Genomic DNA, 19,776 nt, shown 5'->3' with positions numbered 1-19,776 from the left:
GAAATAAACAGTTTAGTCCCTTTGGAAATATAACATATTCGCTTAGCATTTTCTTCCATTTAAGACCCTCTAGGTGAACAACGTCAGGAATGAATCTGTAGAACCCAATATTTGATAAAGCTTCACATAGCTCATTACGATCTAACGAGCACCTCTATTGTGACCGCCAAGGTTAGGTTAGATTAAGAGGCCGACCGATCGAACGCCGGTTCGTTATGTTACCTTAAATTTCTTTTTAATAGATCTTAAGATCCTTATGAACGATTTCATCAAAACCGTGTTAATGGACACAGATCATGCAGCAAAATTTGAAAGGGTTTGAATAATTTCACCTTTGAGTAAATACTTGAGCCTGGGGCCTCTCTCCCCCTCTCATGCACCGGTGTCACACAGCTATTGTTAGATCAATTCTGCTGTACGGTGGAGGCGTACGGAGTCTATCGGAAGCCAATGAAAAGAGTACAAGGGTGCATAACGACAGCTTTAAGAGCAATTCCATCGGCGGCTCTTGAACGGGTACTAAACCTGCCACCTATAGACATCTTTGCTGAAAACTGCGCAGCAAAATCGGCGGGAGGACTACTGGCCGCAGGAGAATTTACATATAGAATTTTCAGGCATAGATCGGTGGGTCATAGCAGTTGGGCAAACACCGACTACATGACCCCACTTTCAACTGGGAAAGAAGGTTCAAAGTAAACATAGAAAAATATGGCTGGCGTAAAGGTATGTTAGCTTAAAATAGTGGACGAGGTTGCCAAGAATAGTATACGGCTAACATCCCAAAACGTGATCATATACGACGATGTCGACAGATGCATGGTAAAGAAAATAAAAACCCGATGGAACTAGCTACCTGAGTGCAAAACTGCAAAAGTCATCTACAAAATTCCTATTGACACTCGATAGAATAGACTGTAGGAACATGATGGGAATACTAACTGGCCACTGTCTGGTGGCGACACACACCTGCAAGATGGGGCTGACAGATCGAGAAGACTGCAGGAAATGTCTAGAGAGGGTACCAGGGTGCACCAGGGAAATACTGGAGCATCTCTTTTGTACACTGTAAGCATATGTGGTCCCCACGGTAGGTATCTGTTAAAATTCGCGTCAAGCGCAGGTATCCTTAAGGATGACTTCTCCTCTTGGACCTAGCAATTGAATTCCATCTTATCGCAAAATACCAAAACTGGTCTATGCGTGGCTTATTGGCCTACCAGATTAACCTAACCTAACCTAAATAATTACTGAAGCAAATCTGAAAAATGTGGTTATGAGAAAACACGTTTAAAGCTAAATTGAAGGCGCTGATTGAACGCAAATGCCTGCACTTTTGAAGGCTTTAACTTAAAAAATATTAAAGATATTTTATTTAAATTTATGTATGAAAATTTGAAAGGCATAGACTATCAAAATACGCAAACAAGAAAATAAAATATTTAATTATTCGAAATTTCACACTTAACTAAACCAAATACCAAAAAATTTTAAAATAATCTATGGCTTTCCCTCTAAATTTGAATGAATATTTCTCTAGAAACTTTTTCAGTTTTTGCGCAAAAATATTGTTTTACCGTCAAATGGTCGCCTTCAAATTTAATCATAATACGCTTTTGCTTTTTACTTGCTAGCTAGCTAGCGGTTGTCGATTCCACCCGCGCCGTGCAATGCCAACTTGGAAGACATGCCAGATTCACTTACCCCAAAGGCAGCAGTGGCAACAGCTGCAGCTGCTGGCTTTGCTGCATTTGACTGTGATTGCGGTTGCGGAAAACTGTGGCGTGAACGGTATACTACGGTATGTGTTTGTATAGGTCAACATTGTATGAAATTTCTATTTTTTCCTGCTTTCTAGATATTACCAAAAATGCTACACACCAGCAGATTTGAAAACACAAAAATAAAAAATGATAATAATAAAATAAAATAAGCATGGCACAAAGCAGCACAGATTCAGAAACACAAATTTGTACGCTTTCTAATATTCGTGCAAATATGTTACAGTTAGTTTTTTTTGCGTACTTGCAACATGCAACTGAATTCTCTTACAGCGTAACATGGGCGATAGACACACCTTCTACGTCCCCTAACAAATCCGTGGTCTCATATGTATAAGTAGCCCATTTACCGCTTACAAATTGCCCTCAATTAGTTGGGGTGTACGAGAAGAGCACGTGACTCACTGTGCACGAGCTCAGTCTATAAGTGGACCATGACTTTTTAATATGCAAGTGCTAAGCTGTAGAAAAAAGGTGGTTCGGGTGGTAGGACTATTGCATGAGCAAAATGTAAATATTTCAACATTTCCTTTTGTAGGTTAATTGTTAATTGCACCATTGTGTATTTATGTAGGAACATACCTTTATATATATACATATATATGTATATACTACCAGTCAGCTAGTGCCGAGCGCAGAGCAATATTTCGCCACTATTAGCAAAGGTAATCGAAAGTTCAACGTTCTTTAGTGACAGCTTTGCCTGGTACAAACATATTTGTGAGTATAACCATAGAAAGAGTATTAAAAAAGAAATGAAAGAGGAAAACGCGAATGGTTTCGTGGCGCTTTCAAAGTGGAACAAATTTTGTGTCGCCAAATGACATAGAAATTATGTCAACGGTAAAAGTCAACAAACCAGATTAAATTTATTGCATTTTAAAATTTAATGTGAAGCATTTACAAATGTCCTCAATTAACTGTTTTATTTGCATATACGTCTCGTTGGTTAAAAGCTGTGTTTCCTTGACACCTTGGTTTGGGTCTGATACCCAGAGGATACTGAAATTATAGAGGGAACACTTCTCCAACCTGCTAAATGGCAGTGATAGAATAACATCAGGAGATTTTGAACGCGATTCGCCAATCAAAGACGGAGAAGCTGACATTCCAAATGAGCTATTCAAACACGGCGGCGAAGTACTGAAAAGGAGCATGCATCAGCTTCTTTGTAGAATATGGTCGGACGAAGTGTGCTCTGCCCAATCCACAAAAAGGGATACCCCACAATCTGCGCCAACTACCGTGGGACAAGCGTCCTCAACATCGCATATAAGGTTCTATCGAGCGTTTTATGTGAAAGATTAAAGTTCACCGTAAAAAAACTGATTGGACCTTATCAGTGTGGCTTTAGGTCTGGAAAATCAATAGTTGACCAGATATTCCCAAACTACAAAAGAACCGTGAAAAGAGGATTGGCACACACCACCTGTTCGTCGATTTCAAAGCTGCTTTTTACAGCACAAAAAGGAGGTGCCTTTATGCCGGAATGTCTGAATTTGGTATCGCCGCAAAATTAATACGTCCGTGTAAACTGACGCTGAGCAATACCAAAAGCTCCATCAGGATCGGAAAGGACCTCTCCGAGCCATTCGATACCTAACGAGGTTTCAGACAAGTCGACTTCCTATCGTGAGACTTCTTCAATCTACTGCTGGAGAAAATAATTCGAGCTGCAGGGCTGAATCGAGACGACACAATCTTTTGTAAGACTCTTGCCAATAGGTGCTATATCTGAGTAGGCAGTTGAGAAGTAAAGTTCTCTCCAGACGAAGAAAGGCCATACTCTATAAGTCATTATTCCCGTCCTTCTATATGGTGAAGAGCATGGACGCTGACAACATCTGATGAATCGACATTGCGAGTTTTGGAGAGAAAGATTCTACGGAAGATTTATGGTTCTTTGCGCGTTGGCCACGGCGAATATACGTATCACATTCGATGGAACTATCAGCTGAATGAGATATACGACGATATTGGCATAGTTCAGCAAGCCAAGAGACAGCGGCTGTGCTAACTAGGTCATGCCGTACATATGGACTCTGAAAGTATTCGACGCAATACCCGCCGGGGGAAGCAGAGGAAGATGAAGACCTCCACTCCGTTGGAAAGACCAGGTGGAGAAGGACCTGGCTTCGCTTGGCATTTCCAATCGCGCCACGTTGCGAAAAGAAGGAACGACTGGCGCGCTGTTGTTAACTCGGCTATGATCGCGTAAGCGGTGTCTGCTAGAACTATTTTCCACACATCTCAGGCCCATCCGTTGAAATCTATTGTGTTAGGGAACCTTCTAACTTTTTAGCTTTAATAAAGTTCATAACACAATTTTCCGATTTTTTACACATAAACCTACAAACTAAATACCTACAGTTCTCCTAGCTTAACTCAATTATTACACCAACTTTAATGGTTGTAAACTCACAAACTTATCAAGCTAAAAAGTGCAAAGAAAAAATTCTATTTTCAATTATAACCGACCATGGAAATTTCGTTATTGAAAATTTGCATTTCATGCATCAGGTTTTCCTCGTTTATTGCTTAAAATCTCACGTCGTTCCAGGATATGCATTGAGCGTCACACGGAAGTCATATACATAACTCAAACAACCAGCAATCGTTTTGAAATACAACAACAAACAAACTTATATTTTCGCACACATTTCAGTGTGACGAATGATAAATCAGAACGTGCAAAGTTAGTTGCTTTAACTTTGTGTTGAATGTCTCTTTGTTGTGGTAGTTAAAGAGTGTTGTCAAGTGTTGACCCAGAAACAAGAACCCAGAGTTGCTGTTTTCACTGACACTGTCATACTTGTCCCACACTCACATGTGTCACATATGTTCATTTTACAAAACGTATATTGATGGAGGACAAAGTTGCTCTGTTAGTTGGACGACATGCAACAAATATCCTGTATGCGACTACAAATTTAGCACACTCGCTGTATCCTTCCTCTGCCATGTGCATAACTTAAAAACTCTAATGGCGACATGACTAGGGCAGCGCAGGGTTTTCTACACATTGTTAACATGCTGTGGTGGTGCTGCGTATGTCATATCTAGTGTGACTAAATGCCAGAAATCAACATAATGACATAACGGCATTACGCGGAGGACTGCAGTGAAAGCTTGTAGCGGTGACAAGTTGAAAATCAAATTAGCATAGTACACGCATTCGTAAGTTTGTTGGTATATCATACTTTCATACCCCTGATAATTTGGGAAGTAAGAGTTAAAAGCGTAAATTGTATAAATTGAATATCAAACCTTCGATATTTTTTGATTTATTCAATTAATTGGTTTTGCGAATGCTTTGAAAAGCAATAATTCAGTATTGCTTGAAAGCTCCATTACTAAGTATGTATGCTTATACACTTATATCCTCATACAATGTCAACCAGCTTACAGCAGCAAAAAGCTTTTTGTACTTAATAGCATCTACTCAGATTACTGCATTACAACTTAATCCAATTAAAAGAGAGAAAAGTGCAAAAAGTGAGATTAAAAGCCCATTAACTGATTGAAAATACAATGAAATTATATGTAACAATGTGTGCGTAATAGCGCAAGTCATATTAAGTGGCAAAATTAATATTAAAGATGAAGTTAATATTTACAGTTGTTATTAGCAATATAAGTATATGCTCCAATAGAGGACTTGTGGAGAATTGTCAAAGAAAAGATGGGAAGCGTTAGGTCGAAAAACCAGTAAGAATTGTGGAAAAATATTCAAAAAGGTTGGTATTCCATACCCCGCACTGCTTGAAATTTTCATTGGCTGAAATAGAATGGTTGGTTTTTGTTTTTAACAAAGACTGTTGCTACTTTTTTGTCCGACACTGTATATACAGAAATACCATGTCTTTTTAGCACCAATAAACCTAAAATTCACCTCTACTTTGTTCATATCCACTTAAAAGTAATTTATCCGTTTAACGAGTTTCTTGAACTGTGCAGGCAGACTAACCGTTAACAATCACAATATATATAATTAAATTATTCAAAATGCAAATTATACAAATGAACTAAGAAAAGATGAAAGCAAAGCGCAGTGGTGGGTGTTAAAGCGCAATTGAATTAGACAAAAATTGATAAACGAAAAATTACGTGCGAAGACAAATTTGCTTTAATAGATAATATGAACACGCCCTTGTGGTGTCATACATATATGGGACGGGCGATAATATGAAATGCTTTGCAATATTAATTTAATTTTTTTGAAATGTCAATGGTAAGATTATGTGGGGCGCACATACACATGGCGATTCGACCTTTTGCTTTTGAATAAATAATAATTTAAAGTGGGATGAAGTGAAGAGAAAGCCTCATATGGATACTATATAGTACATTAGGCTGGGCAACAAAAAGAACACTTTTTTCCACATGGTACTCTAAAAAATATGTTCTTAACCACCACTGAAAAAGTTTTTCCAAATAAAAAGTTTTAAATTCGTAAGAAAAAATGTTGGCTTAAAATAATCAAACTTCAACCGTTAATATCTCGGTTAGGTTTACTGAAAAATCATTAGAGACCTTCTTGTAGAACATTCTTGTAGATTTGAATTTTTCTATCTGTTAATAAGAAAAAATATAGAAAACCGTAAATTGGTGAACTTTCCCGTTACAATTAAGAGCTCATACTTGAAGAGATTTTCGTACAGGTGTCAAAGAACCTGTTTTTCAGAGAACCAAGTGAAAAAATATTCGTTTTTTTAACCACACTGCTATACATATACATACATATATGTATGTACTAAGTGCTGTGACGACACTGTTGTTTAAACTGAAGTTTTACATTTGAATGTAAATATGGGTAAATAATAGTAGGGCAAAAAATAGTAAGACTTTATTCATAAATTTAAAATTCTTAATTTATTCTTCAAAAGCTATGACGCCCCCCTTAAAGAAATTCCCCTTGAGACCATTACACTAGACCCAATGTTCTTTCTTTTTCATTTAATGTCTTCAATTGCCTCCAAACGGTTTCCTCAGACCTGTCGTTTGCTGGATAGCCAGAAATCACACGGAGCAAATGAGGTGAACACGGTGGTTGAGGCACGATATTGATTGAAAATTTGGCAAAAGTTCACCAAGAATCAAACGCAGTATGTAACGATACATTGTCGTGGTTCAAAAACCAAGAGTTGTCGGCCCTCTTTTTACAAATATCCTCGCGCAAACGACGCATAACACTCAAATAGTATTCCCTGTTGACAGTTTGGCCGGTCAAAAAATATTTGCAGTGCACCACACCTCGTTTATCAACGAAAACTGTCAACATAACCTGGATTTTTGACCTGTTTCGACGTGATTTTTTCGGCTTCGGCTCACCTTTGACGGTCGATTGATCGTCTGTTTCGTGGTAGTAAGCACGAACATTCTGGTACTCGAGAAGCATTGTTTGACAGACGCTGTTTTTTGAAAAAATTTAGTGATTTTGGAATTAATCGTGCTTTAACTTTTCTTAGGCCCAAATGATCTGTCAAAATGGTTTTCACTGATCTTTTTGATATTCCAACGATACCAGTAAGATCTCTGACTGTTAATCGTCGATTCTTTAGCACCAATTCCTTTAATTTATTGACATTTTGAACATCAGTTGATGGCCGTTCTGGACGAAAGTTGTGGTTAACGCGTTCTCGACTCTCTTTGAATAATTTGTACCATCAAAAACACTTTTTTGTGACAAACAATTACCATCGAAGGTTTTTTCAAACATTCTTCATGTTTCGGCACCAGAAATTTGATTCCGCACACAAAATTTAGTGGCACTTCTTTGTTGAATAATTTCATTCATCGCAAAAATCGCCGAATGCACTTTATGTGCTTCAGAAAAACAAGCGCATACTAAACACTAATGATTATTTTGATGTGACGTTTTACCAACCTAGAAAAAAATATTTAGAAGAATGGTGTTTCGCGCGAAATTTCAATTAAAAAGTCATACTAAACAGTACAACCTAATTACCACAGAACTGTTTCATATGGAGTTAAATGCATAAACATTTGTACACAAAACGCTGAGCATATTTTATACGAATATTTCCGAGGGATTAGTTAAAAAGCATTTTTAAATGTTTTTCATCTAAAGCCGTTAATCTCCAATAAAAAAGCTCCAAATTAGAGGGGGAAGTAGCTTATGTTTTACATATGTATGTTTACGCTGACTTAATACAGACATTAAAGGCGATTTATAGTATAAGTTAATTCTTGTTGATTGCATGGGTACAGCAGTTTCTAAATGGAAAGCTTAATGTACATATACATAGTATGTGCCTATGTATGCGTATATTTGTATATACCAAACGTCACGGGCAGCCTGCAACGAAATCAGACATCGGCGCGTAATTCGTGTGACAGCCAAAAGCATCGCAGTTGCACATTTTGTATTTTATTTATTTAATTTAGACATTTTTTGGTGTTTGGTGGGAAACGGGTGCGCTGGGAAGGCCGCACAGAAAATAAACGCCATAAACGTGCCACATGCGCTATTTATTTGTATGGATTTTATTTTTAATTTTCATAAACAAGAAAAACAAAAACAATTAAGTGCAACGGCGTTGTCATAAAGCAACAATTCTAAAATTAATGAACAACTACAAAGAGGCGAAAGCGCATAAAGCACATTTGCGGCTGCAGGCGGCAGAAGAAAATTATTTCGAAACTCAAATTTCGGCAAATTAAATAGATCTTTTGGTACACTACATGCAATATTATATACACACACGCTTTCATAAGTTAACTCCTGAGTATGGACTAAATAAATTTTCTGATAATTACACGCCTCAATTATGGCTATAGGCGACTGGTGGCCGGCAGGCGCTTCTGTCAGTTGTTGTGGGGATTGAGTTGGTTTTTAGCGACGTGTATACAAACACATGTATCTACTTACATATGTATATGAATCCATGTAGATATACTTGTACGTTTGGCGTATGTGGAAAGCCTTTGCAAGCTGCCATTCGGTGCCGTTGCAGTCGTCAAAAATAGGAAAATTAAGTGTGGAGAAAATGTATAATTTGGGAATTACGCTTCGGCAAATATGAGTGAACAGTAAGTGAAAGCTCTATATATATTTACAAAAATACAAAAAAAGTCGTACTAGTAGAGACGTTTTAAATAACGAGATATTTGTGTGTGCAACAGCTGTCGTGATGGTCAGCTAGTGACGTAGAGTGGCACAATGATTTGACAGAGTTATTTTTTAGCTTCTTATACTACACAATAATCCAATACCTGTTTGTGCAAAAATAATTGCGCGGGTATAAATAGCACTAGAATAAAAATAAAACACTTTTCAATTTCCAAAACTTTAATTTTTGTATTCTGACAGCATTTTTCTACAGAGTATGATTGTTTTGTTCACTTAAGCGGTTATACACAGTCAGCATTTTCAAAACATCGATTTTTTCTTAATGTATATAACGGGGTTTTCAATAGGACAGCAAACGACGCCAAATTTTTTGTCGCACTTTTGACGTTTCTCTTCAGTAAGATTTGCCATTTTATCATGGAAAGATATACGATCCAACAAAGAGTCGAAATTATTAAAATTTACTAACGAAATTTGGAGTCAGTGGGCTCAACTTTAAAAGCCCTACGTCCAATTTATGGTAGTCATAATCGTCCTGTCAGATCAACAATTGAGCGTCTAGTGGAAAATTTTGAATACACAGACATGGTACAAAATGTTCCCGTGCCAGGGAGAAAAGTAGTGTCGCGAATATTGCTGCCGCTAGCGCATTAATTAAGGAAGACCCAAATCAGTCTCTCACACGTCGTTCTCAAGCGTTAGGCATCTCTGTGACGTCGTTTGTGACGAGTTTTGCGAAAAGATCTTGGCCTACATCTTTACAAGATCAAATTGACGCAAGAACTGAAGCCGCTTGAGCACCAGAATCATCGTATATTCGTGAATTAAACTGAGGAACAATTTGAAAATGATCCGGATTTTCTTCGAAAAATCATCTTCAGCGATGAGGCTCATTTCTGTCTCAAGGGCTTCGTCAATAAGCAAAATATACGTTATTGGTTAAGCAGCAATACACATGTAATCCATGAGTCACCATTGTATCCGGAAAAAATTACAGTTTGGTTCGATTTATGGGTCGGCGGCGTCATTGGGACGTACTTCTCCCATGATGATCAAGACCGACATTTTACTGTCAATGGGAATCGCTACCGCTTAATGATAACCGAATTTTTTTGGCTCGAATTGCATGATATGGACTTGGACAATAAGTGGTTCCAACAGGACGGGGCTACAAGCCACACAGCGCATATCACAATCCATTTATCCAAAACCAAGTTTGGTGAACGTGTTATTTCACGAAATGACCCAGTCAATTGGTCGTCTCGGTCGAGCGATTTGACGCCGTTAGACTATTTCATGTGCGGCTACGTCAATCACTTCGTACGAATATCGAACAGGAAACTGTAGCGGCCGATTTATGCTTGAAAACCGGCGAAAATTTGGTTCAACGTCTGAACTCCTGCAAGCGTGAAGGTGATGGCCATGCAAAAGAAATCGAGTGCCATTTATAATGGCATGGAATGTACTTTCACAGGAAAAAAAATTTACATTTGGAGCACTGTAATTGAAAAACCCTTTTCAAACTTCCCGTTGACATTATACCATATATACGAATTACTCCCACTCCCATATAATAAGATCAAGAGAATTCAAATTTTTTTAAAAATAAATCAAAGATTGTTAAAGTACATTTCTGTAAATGTGCATTATTATTTTCAGTTATGAAATAAAACGTGTCTTCAAAAAAATGTCTCCCTTAAATGTGTTTTTTTTTCAGTTTAAAATGAGCATAAAACTATTTTGTTGTAGAAAATAACCTCACTTTTGCTCAATTTGTTATTTCTAATTTTATAAGCATTTTAGATGCATAGTACTAATATGAACTCGGATTGGGGTGGCATATTCCCTCCACCACCTTCTAACTGTTTCGTCTGCAATTGTATGTGGCTTGCCACATCATGTAGTTACGTAAGTGCTACATATGCATACATGTATGTATGTTTGTATGCATGTATGTGCTCTGTGACATAAATCTTTTTAACCCGGCAACGAGACCGTCACATCATAAACTAAATGTTGCTCTTGTTGTTGTTGTCACTTTGTCTGCTTGTGCAAGAGCAACTCCACCAAGTGTTGTTAATGAGTTCTTGTGTCAAATGGCGTAAAAATAATGTCAACTTGAGTAATGGCAGCAGGCAGCAGGCAGCCGCACGCACTTGACGCCATAAAATATACGGAGCGAGAAAGTCAAATAGCAGAACCCATGATCACAGCGCAATAGCAACATCTTCATTATCAGAAGACATTTTTATCATTGGCGCGTGAGTGAGCTCGTAATTATCATTAACACTAAAAATACGCGACGTCTGCACAAACTACACTGGTGGGTATCGAAACCATCTATAGATTAAACTACTCTTAGATTTCTACATACATATATTTCCCACTCACGATAATATTCTCCTATTTCATGGCAACGCTGACATTATCTGCAAGGCGCATCTTTTAAGTTAATTTTTCAGCTATCCTTTGTAACAGTACAGTGCACATATGCAATGTACATCTCTTTCAAATATATAATTATATATACATATGTATATGTACATATATATATGTATCAGCTCTGCTCGTCTGCCACGCAGCGATCTTATCTGTCAGCCTATTGCCTCCCCAAATCAACGCTACTTTTTCATATTTTTAGCCACTTGGCAGCCAGAATGAAGTTTAATTTGCAAAATTAGCCAGAGACTCGTATTTTAATAAAAATAATGCCTTATTCCAATTTAAAAATAAATATTTGCAGTTGTTGCTGGCTCATCAACGCTTTCAATTTGCAATGGTCGCTCTTCAGGCAGCCAAGAAAATCAGGAAGTCAACTTTAATGACGGTGTAAATGAAAATAAACTGCTGCTGCTATTAAGCGACGGAGTGACACAAAATAAGGTAGCTTTTGGAAAGTTTCTCCTTATGGTTGATATACTGCTTGGATGTTCATGGCCATAAAAGCAAAAAAAAGGAAAAATATTAATATGACAAAATTAACTATTCTGCAAATCTTCATCAAAATTCTGAAGTAATCTGGTTAAACCTCTTATCCAAGCAATTTGATTAGAGATTATTTAAACAGAGAAGCATCCAATCATCGCATTTAAGTTATCTGTCCATCATCCTACACTGTAGCAACGGTTGGAAAATATGCTCCCGGAAATTGTAGTTAAATTCCTCGGGTAAATGATATTTAAAAAAAAAAATTATTTTGCTAAGTTGGTAGGACTGTCTTCAATTACTAAGTATGTCAAATATGAGCGCGATCTGTCAACCAGTTTGTTTACAGCAGTTGCTTAAGTTGGCACACCTCAGTAGTGCCTTGCGATTTTTACAATGAATAAAAATATCGAACAAAGAATTTGTCTCAAATTTTGTATTTCTAACCAAATTTCGTGTGCGGAATCATTGCGAATGTCGGAAAAGGCTTACGGTGATTCAGTTTACCAAAAACATAAGCATACGAATGGTACAAAGCCTTCAAAGACGTTCGAGGGATCGTTGAAGACATACCGTGTTCTGGACGACCTTCGACCTCTTGAACTGAGGAAAATATTTAGAAAAAAGTGAAGGCTAAGGGCTTTAAAATAGTCAGGAAAGTGTTGGAGAGATGACCAAAGATCGCAATTTTTCGAAATTTTGGGTATGAAGCGCGTTCTTGCTCAACTCGTCCCGATAAAGCTGAATTTTTTTAAAAAGAGTACCGTAAACAGGTCTCTTTGAGATTGCATGATCATGCGAATTCTGTTCTCAAATTCATGGAGTGCATTATAACCGATGAGGCATGGGTTTATGAGTTTTACATGCCAACAATCATCGGTATGTACGGAAAAAAACCACGCCAAAGCCGCTCAAAAATCAAGGTGGTGCTCATTGTTTTTTCGGCTTCGGAGGGGCAGACGGTCAATAAGGAGTTCTATTTGGCCGTATTGCGTGAGAGCTTCCGTCGAAAAAGGTCGGCCGTGTGATTTTTTCTTGTTCCCGAAACTGTAATTGCGTTCCGTGGAACCCGTTTTCAGTCGATCGAAGAGATAAAAGGAAATTCGCTGAAGGAGCCGAAGGCCATCCCAAAAAGTGTTTATGTTTCGAAGACTAAAAAAATATTTGGCATATGGCAACAAAATAAATATTGATGAATAATTAAATACTTTGCGTTTTATTTTCAATTTCCGGGTACTTTTTTGTCGCAATCTATGTAGATAGTTTTTTCACATTACATAAAAATATGAAGAACGCTCACTTACCAATTTTCAACTTTAATTATGTATTCAATAGGTAGTGGATAATCTGGAAATAAAAATATAGAAGAATTTAAAAATTTAAATTGCAGAAAAGAAGATTGAAAGCTTAGGATAACATATTTTTGTATAGGTTTTCATGCTCGTACTTAGTGATTGCTGAGTTCGTTGCAGTCATAATTCACGTTCTCTTCTTCATTAAGAAAATTGATACCTTTCCTTCCAAGTGTATAAGCCATGCAGTTGCCTACTTAAAAATTATCAAACACCGAATTAAAGTCTCAATTGCGTTTAGAATTCAGACCTAATTTGAGCCGAACCTGTCCAATTAAACTGCGTTTGCAAACCGCATGGTTAAACATTTTTTCTGAGAATGGAGCAAGCACTTTTTTGTTCATGTGAAGTTTTATCTCCCCATACTTATTAGTGTTAGCGTGTGTTTGACAGCTGTTTATTTGCAATGCGAAAAGTTTGAATTTCGATTTTTACCATGGAAAAAAATTAACAACGAGTATGCTTGATATTTTTCCTTTCCACTGGAATCATGGCTACGGAATCGTTGAAAATATTGCAGAAGTATTTTGGTAAGTTTACTATATCTTGAACACAAATATTTGAGTGGCACAAAGAATTCAGTGATGGTGGCGAAGGCATCAAAAACTTGCCTTGCCTCATGCGAGTCGTCCATCCAACTCTGTTAAAGACGATAATAAGAAGAAAGTTAAAGAAACAGTGCTTGAAAATCGTCGTGTGAGCATCAAAGAGATAGCAGAGTATATCAACCTCTCATATGGATCGACTCGACACATTTTGGTTAATGTTTTGGGTATGACGCATGTCAATGCTAGGCTTTTACCAAAAGACCTGAAACGTTTGCAAAAACAACGCCGAGTAGAGCTCGTAAAAGCGATATTTAGCTAAATACGTTAGATTCTTCGAACGTATCATGACTAGCCGTAGGTTTATGAATATGACGTCGAAACAATCTAGTCAATGGCTTTGAAAAAATTAGCCAAAATTCGCTGAGGGCATTGAATACAAAACTTAGGTTTTTTTTGTCATACCCGGACTGTATAAAGTAATTTAGAGAACAGTTCATCGAAAAATATCTTTATAACGCTACAAGATTTTCATTTAAGCCATATGAAAGAGAATTATTTGGTCTGACTTTCATTAGCACACATATTTAGATACAACTTGGAAATACGGAGTAGAATTAATAAAATTTCAGTGGCTCACACATCAATTTCAATATAACAGTCCTGCAAATATCTCCACGTATTACTTATTATGGCAAGGCCCCGAAAATAATACATTAATATGAACGGAGAACCTGCCGCTTAAAAATACTTAAGTAAAGCCTGTTTTTGGGAGGATAGTGTCATGTGCAGAAGTTCACGCAGGTCCGAAAAGTTCTCTGAGCGCCAATCGCTTGGTAGTGACCAGAAACGATACCTTTAACTTATGGCTCAAGCAGCTCCCTACTTCCGATCTTAGACCAAGTATCCTCTGGGTAGCCAAAGAACAACCGTTTGAAGGCGAGCTAAAGTGAGAAGGCGAACCATCACCCCAATGAAAACGAAACAACAGCCTCGGATATCTCATTCAATGGAACGATGAGCTGTACGAGTCATACGACGTCTTTTATACATAGTTTAGCGAATTAAGAGACAGCGGCTGTGCTGGCTAGGTCATATCGTCCGTATGGATGAAAACACTTCAGCTCTGAAAGTATTTGACGTAGTACCCAGCCGAGGAAGTAGAGATAGAGACTGGCTGCACTTGGTATCTCGAATTGGCGCCAAATTGCGAAAAGAAGAAACAACTGGTGCGTTGATGTTAACTCGGCTATATGATGAAAGAAAGCCAGTTTTACACACTCTTCGCATAATACATATCTACACTATTCTGAGAAGCTCGCGACAAAATATGTATTAGTCAAGAAATGCAATTGCTTGAAATTAAGAATAACATCGGAAACAATGTAAGCCCATTTGGAAGTAATTGCAATTCTAATTACTTTCAACTTTTCCAGCAACTCACAATCCAATAAGGCAAATGCGCTGCGGGACAAATACAAGGCAATTGGCAACTGCGACAGCCAGCGACCAAGCCAACGGTGCCGCCAGACATAAACAAACCATAAATAGCGTGAGAAGTCAAACAAAACGAGAGGCAATCACAACAATTACTATACACAGAACTTGATCAAAGACAGTGGAGCACAATTTACTAACAATCGACTAAGAAATGCAGCAGCCGAGTGCATTGGCAACAAAAACTAAGATTGGAGTTATTTTGAATTTCAATTAAAATTGCAGAAAATTGCAGAAAACTGCGCAACAACTGAACAGGATAGTCGTAGACGAATGAAATAATAATAAATAACAGCGAACGACATCAAGTACAAGCACTTGAAAATAAGGCAATTGCAGACAAAACGGGCCACACAATGTGGAGAAGAAAAGACGTCAAATGAGAGGCCACAACAACGCAACTACAGCGATTGCAATGGTAAATGGCAAACGGCAATGGCAAGAACAGCAGACGCCTTCGCAGCAAGTAGATGGATAGGGCTGGCGATTTTTTGCTTGCAAGCTGCAATTGCTGGCATAAAAATCCAAATCAAATCTTCTGACAATCGAATAATCACACCGATAGCAGCAGCAGCAGCAGACTCAGCCACTTGCAACTAACCGAATGCAATGCTGACAGAAAGAAAAGTAAAATGAATGTATACCAAACAGCGACGGAGCGACAGATCTTGTAAATAATGGACGAGGCAATCCGTTTCGAGAGACGGCTCACAGCAACCCACCAATAGCAACAGACTCACAGACAAACAAATCTAAAGGGGAAGTTGGAAAGACATAGACAAGCTTGCTTTTTTTTGCACTAAAGCACTTCAGTACATTTGGCGCCCTTTGGCATAGCTAGATCGGTAAGATGTGCGGCGAAGTGTAGAATACTTTGTGACTATTTCGCGTTTTCTTTTTGGAAATAATGCCGGAAAAGTGGCTGACGGAATAATAGTCCATTCGCCGCTTGGCGTGACGTCGGTTTGCCCAGCCATCCGCCTAGCTGACCGAATGAGATGGATGTGAAAATTTGCACGCGCCTTAAGCAACGCATTAAAATTCTACTTAAGATTCCGCATTGTGCGGAACGCGCGCGAATTGCAAAATTGCAGCATCCTTTGGTGCAAATTTACGATGCACGGACCGACACAAATATAGTACACACATAGTTGCGCATTTTATTGGTAGAAACTTTACTAAGTGCATGTATGTATGACTATAAAAGTGCAGTAAAATGTTCTATTTTCAAGCGCTCAAACATGTTGCCGGATTTACTTTGTGAATTGAAAAAATATCTTCCAATTTTGCAGAAAATGAAAGTGCAGGGTCACAATTAACTTGTTAACTTTTAAAACTAACACGGGACCTTATATTTGCAGTAGCTAATTCATAATACTATCTGATCAAAATTGACCCGGACTGGTTCATTTAAACTGCGCTTACAAAGCGCATCATTAAAATGTTTTCTTAAATTGGTACAACCTTTTTTATATTCCGGTGAACTTTGATCTCCAAATGTCAATTAGAGCGTGTTTGCGAGTCGATTTTTACCATGGAAAAAGATAACAAAGAGCTTGCTGGAAATTTTGTGTTTCCAATAAACTCGCGTTTACAAAATCATTGAAAATGTTAAAGACGTTTTTAGGAGTCTACTTTTCACGAAAGATTTGAGTTGCACAAAGAATTCAGTGAAGGTCGTGAAGCTATCGAAAACTTGCCATCCAACTCTGTTAATGAAGACGTTTTTAGGAATATACTTTATCACGACCACAAGTATTTGAGTTGCAAAAGAGTTCTGCGAAGGACGTACATAAAGTCATCAAAAACTTGTTTTATCTCATGAGAGTCGTCTATCCAACTCGGTTAATGACGATAACAACGAAAGTATTAAATAAACAGTGTTTGAAAATCGTCGGGTTGGCATCAGAAAGATGGAAGAGTATCTCAACATCTCTATCTAATCGACTCAACACATTTGTGTTACAGCTTTGGTTACGAAGAGTCTTTTTTGCTCAACCAGAGATGCTTGACAAAGTTGCTGAGCGTCCTACGTTCATCAGATACATTATTAATAGTATAGTATGGCTTTATGAAAACATATAACGTCGAAAACCGACAATGTATCGAATGGCGCTCCAAAAATCAAGCCACTGCTCAATGTTGTCTTTGATAATGGTGGCGTGGTCAAACAATCACTAAGGATGAAACAAGGTTCCATCATTTCACTCCACTAGGAAATTCGGTCGGATGATTAGATGGAACTCGTTTTCGAGCGGTTGCAAACAGGTTTCCATCCAGTCATCCGAGTGGAGTGTACACGATGAACTCGCTCCAAAGCGTGGAAAAACGCAACAGTCGGCAACCAAGGTTATGGCGTCTGTATTTTGGAATGCGTATGGAATAATTTGTATTGAGTAACTTGAAAAAGGATCATCAACACTGACTATTACATACCGACGAAATCGCCGAAACTTCGGTCTCATTTGCAGAAAAAGAAAGTGCTGCTTCAGCAAGATAGTGCGCAGTGTCACAAGTCAGTGAAAACGATGGCAAAAATCCATGAATTGGGCTTCGAATTGCTTCCACATCCTCCATATATTCTCGAGATCTGACCCCAGTTACTATTTCCTGTTCTCAGATCTCAGAAGAATGCTCGACGAAAAGAAATTTACGTCCTATGAACAGGTGGTCGCCGAAACTGAAGCTTATTTTGAAGCAAAAAACAAATCGAACTAAAAAATTGGTTTCGAAAAGTCCGAGGGCCGCTATAGTCAGTGTATCACCCTTGTGGGGAACTATGTTGAATTAAAGCGACGAATTTTGCCAATGTTTGTTTTGCTATGGTAGGCCGGGGATTTTTCAACTGACTTGTTATAAGAAATTTTTTTAATCATTGGCAAGCCTATATTATGAGACCACATTTGTATAACAAAACATGAAAATGTGATTTGTTCATATCAATATACATACATTGCTTTTCTATATATTGTTTTTATAACAACCTTCAAGTTTCAGTAGTCTTCATTCAATCACACCTTGTCTGCAGTTTCATATTCTCAATATGACTATTCGACCAGTTGGTTCGAAATTGGTAAAATTTTCATACTCTGAACTGCTCACAAAGAGGAATCGTACGTTCCTCCAGGGAAGAAGGCAACACATACATACATAAGTATATTTGCAAGTGCTTGTATAATTAGTCTCACACAAAGACTCCTACTAAGAGAACAGCACATAAGTATATGCTAAATAAAATAAAGTTTTTGAAGCTTGTAAAATTACTTATACATAAGTATGTGTGTAAATATGTAAGCTATGAATAACAAATCAACTTTTACCAAAAAATACAAAGCGATTTTCAGTAATCCTGCTTGTGGCTTGCTCTTTCATGCTCTTATGTACCTGTAGTATACTATGTAGATGACCTGTATGTATATGTGTGCAAGAATAATTTGTGTTTGTGGGTTTTTAGTTCAAACCGGCTCGGTAAAGAGTGCAACGAAAACTAGGCAAAGCGTCCAAATAAAATCAAGTTTTTTCATTACTTTGGCATATTTTTTTTTTTACTTTTTTGGCGCTGTAACACTTTAAACTTTTTTATAAAGCCAACAGAAAGAGCAAATTTCGTCTGCATACTAATTATGTGAGGTTTGGAACAATATTTTGGCCGCAAAGCAAGTAAGGTTTATATTTTTAAACTTTAAGTCACAATTTTAATGAATAGCATAGCTAGATGTACTCTGATAGCTTTTGGCCAAAATTTAAGTCTTCATGGAGCTGTGTTTCTCTCAAGCAAATTCGAATCAATATTTTCTACGCGACTTCCAACAAATCGAGTGTAAAACCCGTTTGACTACTTGCTAGAACGAAAACTGTTTGTTACTGCCATGCTGCATGCAGCAAACTGTTAACACACGAACATTCGACACTTCCACTTGCTTAAGTTGCGTGCAACGTGCACTTTGCGCCAGGCAACAATCTTTGTGCGAATAGTTTATGATTTGCTCAAGTCTGCTGTTAGCTGCAGTTCATCCATAACAATTTCCCCCAAACCCCAAAGACACGCCGTTGTTTAAGCGAACTTTTCAAGCTCTGCGTTGCACATTTCAGTGGAAGTTGAAGTGCAGCACTTTTGTGCAGCATAGCGCACTTTTCGGCAGAAAGCAGAGAACAGCAAACGCATAGAGTGGCATGTAGAAATGGCTGTGCAACTGCAATTTGCACTTGAAAAAGTTTTGCACTCCACTCAAACACCCCTCCGAACCTTTAGGTTGGCAGCCTTGCAGCATCGCTGCACATAACGATGAGAAATGCCGACTGGTTGTGCGTATGTACTATCGAAAGTTTGGGCAATTAGAGGTACATGCCTACATTCAGCTGTGTTATAGCGAAATGACTCCCCGCATTCTTTACCTCAACAAGCATATATGTATGAATGTGTATTTTGCACATTTGCATTGGTCCCGTTGCATTGAATTTTACTCCTTTGCCGTTAAGGTTGCACTTGAATGTCTCAAAATTTGTTTCGAACTCATGAAAAAGTTCGAAATTCTTACGGCATATTTTGACTTTATATATATTTTTTAATTGTTTATGTTTCG

General features: G+C 37.9%; 1 protein-coding gene across 5 annotated transcripts in view; it reads right to left on the bottom strand.

Moving 5' to 3' along the window:
• Nucleotides 1–19,776, bottom strand: part of LOC126751424 (extracellular sulfatase SULF-1 homolog) — a 116,947-nt gene that overhangs the window by 40,778 nt on the left and 56,393 nt on the right. For 3 of the 5 annotated variants that reach the window (XM_050461677.1, XM_050461679.1, XM_050461675.1), the window contains one exon: nt 13,104–13,146. The exons of the other annotated variants lie outside the window; for them this stretch is intronic. The gene's annotated coding sequence lies outside the window, so the exon portion shown is untranslated. The remainder of the gene's footprint in view (nt 1–13,103; nt 13,147–19,776) is intronic. 5 annotated transcript variants of the gene reach the window in all.

This window comes from Bactrocera neohumeralis, chromosome 2, assembly GCF_024586455.1.
Source record: "Bactrocera neohumeralis isolate Rockhampton chromosome 2, APGP_CSIRO_Bneo_wtdbg2-racon-allhic-juicebox.fasta_v2, whole genome shotgun sequence".
NCBI lineage: Eukaryota > Metazoa > Arthropoda > Insecta > Diptera > Tephritidae > Bactrocera > Bactrocera neohumeralis.
This window is presented reverse-complemented; position numbering and strand designations above follow the sequence as displayed.